The following is a 6,000-nucleotide window of genomic DNA, read 5'->3' as shown; positions in this document are numbered from 1 at the left end:
TGAACACGTCCCCATTTTTTATTTGTGTCAGTCAAGGTGCCTGGACCTGGACCAGACCCTGTTGTCAATTCCCACAAAGACGATCCATTTTTTTCTTCGGGTGGCTCTATGGGAAAATCCTTCTTGCTACACCGCCATACATGATGAAGATTACAGTGAAATTAAACTGTCAGTGAGGGGGCAAGTAGGTTGAGATTAAATTTCAGTGGTTCTTATTCACAATATACATTTTTAAAAATGAACCTTAATGTCTTAATTAAACTAAATTTAAACCAAACTGTTCTAATTTCAAGGACATCCTTGTCACTTATTTATTTTTTTTAAAGAGATGTCTTGAGCTTGGACAAAGAGCCAGGTACAGTGCTAAATGATGGAATCAGGACACATGTCCCTGGCCTGAGGAGTAGACAAAGTGGTTGCCAGCCCAGTTTATGACAAGGCAGAATAGGAAACAGGCTAAAATAGAGGTATTTGCTCTGTGGGCTCAGGACAAGAAGGAGTTCATTGTGATTGGGGAAAATTGGGTTCAGATCCTTTTAAGCTGAACCTTGAGGGATGATTAGACTTCAGTAGGCAGGAAATGGGGTCAAGGGCACTCCAGGTAGAGGGACAAAGGAGACGCTCAGGTGGGAAGAGGTCCGGTGTGGTCACAGTACCAAGGGCTGGACAAAGTGAGGCTGAGAGTAGAGCCCCTGAACAGCAGCCTGAGAAGGCTGCACTTGATCCTGGGAGCTCCCGGTGACCGGGCAACCTTGACTGGAGCCACAAATAAAGAGACTGACAGGGGGCTGGAGGAAGAAAAGGAGGCAGCAGTGAGAATGATCAGGAGAGAACTACCATCATGAACCAGGGACTGAGCGCTGCCCTCCATGGACCAGGTTCCGCTCCTTCACATTTGGAAACACATTCTCTGAAGCATCTGCAGTGCTGAGAATGATACTTGGCACAAACTGGTACACGATAATATTTATTGTATGAACAATAATGTTGCAAATGATGGGCATCCCCTCTGGAGACAAAACAACAAGGGCCGATCCCATCCAGGGCTCCTCTCCATCCACTGACATCCATCCTAGGACAGGTAGAACATTCCTTCTAAATCCCTGGGCAAGTTAGATTTCCCTTTCTCAGCATAGCTCCTCTTCTTCCTTCGAAAGACCTTTCTGCTTCTGAACTTTTGCTCATGTGTATAAATATATACGTACCTCGGATGTCTCCCTCCTCCATCTCCAGCTATTAAAGACCGCTGGTTCCAATGCTAATGATGCCTTCAGGACAGTGGTGGACTATAGGCTCACACTTCTTTCTTCTGAATTCCTATAAAGTTGACAATCTGAGCCACTTACTCCTCAATTCATCACATATGCAAGTTTCTTGAGGACAAGGACCTTATCTGAGACACAGATAAAACCCCCATTTTATTTGGAGTCACAGCTGAGCATAAATTCTGATTCTGTCACTCACTAGCTGTGTGAACCCAAGTTACTTAGGCCTTTAGAGTTTCAGTTTTCTCACTTCTAAAATTAGAATAATAAAACTTACCTCAGAAGGTTGATGTGAGGGCTGATGTCAACTCTTTGTAGCTGTGAAAGAAAGAATAGTTGTGTGTGTGTGTGTGTGTGTGTGTTGCCTCCTAGTGCCTTGAATAATGCTGGCCATACAGTAAGTGCTCATTGCAGACTTGGTGGTTGGTGGGTGGATTCACAGATGAGGACTTGGAGTGGAGGCTGAACCCCCACAGTGCTCTCTGCTTGCTACTCCACGGGAAGGAGTCTTTATTTTGCCCTCCCACTTCACTTGGTTCCCCAGGAATTATATAGTGCTTTCCCTCTGGCATTACTATAATGGCTTCCAAAGGTGGTGGGTTTTCTTGCCAATTACAGGCCAGGGTTCCTTTATGTAACTAAGGGTTTCTACGGAAACATGGCCCAGACTTCAGAGGGAGCATAATAGATTTGATTATGAATATTGAGCCAATTTTCATCGCTGACACACTGCACACTTCCTTGTTGCAAAAAATCACAGCCCAGACTATGTAGAGAAACCTGGTAATGGCTGAAAATCCTTGCCTGTGTCTGAATTGGAGCCTATGACTTAACACAGTTGAATTCATCACTTTTTAAGTCACTGAGTGTGTCAGGCTCTCTCAGACCTCCCTTTCTTTGCACATGGTTCTCCTCTGCCTTAAATGACCTTCCATCCTGGTTCATTCACTGAGTTTCTATTCAGTTTTACAATCCTGGTTCTAAAGCAACCCCTCTATAATGCCTCCTTCAACTCTCCAAGGCCAAGTCAAATGTTCTTTCTTGTGGGCTTTCCTGGTATTGCATTCATACCTTTATCATATCACTCATAAAGCTGTGTGGATCTGATAAATTTATATGTGGTTGATTTTTGTTATTCCCAGTACCTATGTTCTATGAAGTCACCACAAACTCTGACCTAGCAAATACTGAACCATTGCTCCTAGGGGAAATTCAAGGTTAGGTTCCTGTGAGCTTGTGGTGATAACATTTTCATCAACTCATTGGTATATAACCTTGTTTTATGTGTGTTTCTGCTTAAAAACATCTATTTAATATATACTGTTGATTCATTCATTGAACTCACAGCCAACAGCACTGTAACTCATGCTTGAATGAAGCTTGTCTAACACACATATTTTCTCTGTAAGGCACATCGCAGCCTCACACTTAGGAACACTAGACAGCGCTTGAGCACTATGCTTGGGGACCATTTTAGACAGTGAAATCACCAACAAAAAGCACAAAAATGTGAAAAACATGGTACTACGTAGACCACAAAAAGAGCACTTGTTTACAGTATGAGAGCTGAAATAAGAAGGCAGAACTTTGCCTTAGTCAGCCTCAGCTAGGAACATGCTCTTCGGTGACTCAAACTTTCGCTGCTTGGTGCATGTTGACAAGTGACACAGAAGTACCAAGAGTAGTGATTTTGAGGTCAGCAAGTAGGGTAATTCACAAATACAGAATCCACAAATAATGAACGTAGGCTGTATGTGTCTCCAGACTAGACTATAAATTCTGCATCCAGAATCTCTGTCTTATTGGTCTTTGTATCTTTCCAGCACCTCAAAGAGCTCCTGATACATAAAAAAATTGATGCATAATAAATGCCAGTTGAATGAATGAAACATTCAATCCATTTCTTTAGAGATTTTCCCAACTATTTATAAACTTATATTAATAAAGCAGCAAAATGTCTCGAGTCTTCTCCCATATGAATGTCAAGGACCTGATTAGGTTCCTGTCAGTTACTTGAGAATAGTCCTGCCTTCAAATGTAAGGAACATTCCAAATGAAGTGGATCCCTCATGTGTGGCATATTTGGATGATACAGATATTGACTTCTAAGATGGGTAAAATGTTATAAACAACACCATCCACCAATCCCCCACAAAATGAGAAGGAACAATACATTTTCAGGGTCTGGAAAAATAGTGTCAAATGATGATCAAGAATGGAGAAAAATTACATAGTTCAGAAACTGAAAGGGAGCACAGAGATGAAGTACAGAGTGATAATAGGGAAAGAAAATGGACACCTGGAGGCAGGGAGGCACGAGGGCCATGCAGGAGTTTTGCAGTGAGGTCAGGTTTAAATCTGCACTCTTCTCCTCCACTTATGGCACCATGACTTTGGGCAGAACTTCCCCCTTCCTTGTTTCTCACATATATAACATGGGGAGGATGATAGGACTTACCAAAAAGGATTGTTTATGCAACTGATACTTACTGAGTGTCTACTGGGTGCCAGATAGAAACATGAGTGAGAAAATGAATGTGCAGACAATGAATGAGTACCTAGCACAGTGCCTGGTTAACCCAGCTAGCAAATTTTAAAAGTGATTTTAATTATTTGCATGATAAACTTATTTCTGCTTTCATTCTCTCTTACTTCTCGCTCTGATTTGCAAGAATATATGACTTCCATTCTCTTCTAAGTCCAAACCCTTTGATACTCTTCCATAGGTCAGTTGATCTCTATCTTTAACTGATCAGGTAAATCCAGAAATTGCTGATAGCATCAACTTTTGGCACCTTTGACCAAATGAGTCAACCCGTCTAGGGGACTCAACCTCACCCTGCAAAGCTCACACCATCTCCAAAATCACCACCAACAAAGTAATGACACGTGTAAGAGGGCCTCTGAGCAAAGGCTGAGAGCACTTTATAGGCATAACCAAGTCATCTGTGCAGCATCATAAACAGTTAAGTAGGGGTCACTTCTGACCATACTCATTTTATAGCCAGGGAAATTAAGGCTTGATGGAACTTGTTCAAGGCATCAACTGAGTCCTGGCCACAGCCATGAGAATAAAACATAGGTGTCGTGGATTACAGTTTAGGACCAAGCCTTGAATTCCTTGGACAACCAGATTTCCCTTTTCTTTACAAATAGTTTCTTTTCTTTGCAGGAAATATATCAGTGAGCAAGTAGACAGGTTGATTCAGACATAGACCAGGATTCTCTCTCTTGCTATCAGAGATGGTGTCAGAGGTAGGGTGCTAAAAACACAGCTGGGTACTAGAACCATGTTAAAATTCCCACCAGACAGAATGGTTGACCTTACAGAGTTTCTTTACAAGCCCTGATAGCAATATATGAATGTTTTATGTTTAAATGCCCATTATGACAATCACATAAATGGCCATTTTAATGGTTTTCATCCTATTGTGTTTGCCTTTTGACTCTCTGATCACTTGAGAAATGCCTTAGAATAGTGACGCTAGCAGGAACCTTGATATATTTAGATCTCATACTTATCTTCTTTTTTTACCCTCCCTTGAACCATTGCCCAGATCAACCCCTTATCAGCTCTTGCCTGAGTTATTTTGACAGCATTCTGATTGGTCCCTCTGCCTTCATATTCAGCTCATCCAGTTCACCGTCCAGCGATCTTTCTAAGAGACATATATGATCATGGCAGCCCCCTTATTCACACCCCCCAGTGGTTCCCCATCACCCCAGGACAAAATCTTAAATTCTTTGGAGAACTCATATGGTCACTTATAATCTGTCCTTGCTTGTTCTTTCTGCCACATTTCTTTCCACTCTTAAAGTATTATATTGCTCCTCTCTTCCTTCGTACTGATATTTCCTGGAACGTCCCACTCTCCCTTGTCAAATGGATGAGCTCCAAATTATCCTTCCAGGTGGGAGAAATATCACCTTGTAATGAAATCTCTTCTGGACTCAGATCCTCAGCATACCCAGGCCCTCTAACTCACTTTATCTCACAGCATTTCAATTCTGCTTCCTGGAATTTATGAATTATATATATAATATATCTCATATATTAATATATATGTATATGTATGTGTATACATTACATATATAATAAAATGTCTGTGTTTTCAGTGCTTGAAATTTAGTGTACACTTAATAATAAGTATCTCTTGAGTTGATCTGAGTTAAACGGAATCCATTAAGATCCAGAGATTAGAAAAACTGACCTTTCAAGTTAATTCTGGAAAAGTAAAGTATAAAAGTGTACTCAAGATAGGAAGAGGTCCAACAATACAGGACCTTTTCATAGAAAAATCAATTTTGGAGTGCTTTTTTGTGAATAAATCAAAACCCCTACAATCTGCTATTCTAGCTGTGGGATCTTAAAATCCACATTAGTGATAGTTGATCAAATCCAAAAAATAGTTCTCAGCTTCTGATGTTAAAACACTGCCTTTCCTCATATGCCAACACCTCTATATTTTCTTTGTCTTCATTATACTAAGCATCTTTTTTGTTCTTCCCTGGACATTTGCCTGGGAGGTTGGGGCAAGCTGTAAATAATAGTCATCATCATTATAAGACATTATTTACACAGTCTACTTTTAGTGCTGAGGACTAACTCACAAGCATGCCCATTATGACCCTGATAGAGATGCAGCGATTTCTTGGGGAGAGTCTTGGGCTCTTGAATATTTTACCTGCCTCAATAGTGTCATTCATGTGGTGTGACTGCTCAGATGGCAGCTGC

Source organism: Balaenoptera borealis (assembly GCF_965194805.1).
Source record: "Balaenoptera borealis genome assembly, chromosome: 15".
NCBI lineage: Eukaryota > Metazoa > Chordata > Mammalia > Artiodactyla > Balaenopteridae > Balaenoptera > Balaenoptera borealis.
Note: the sequence above shows the minus strand (reverse complement) of the source record.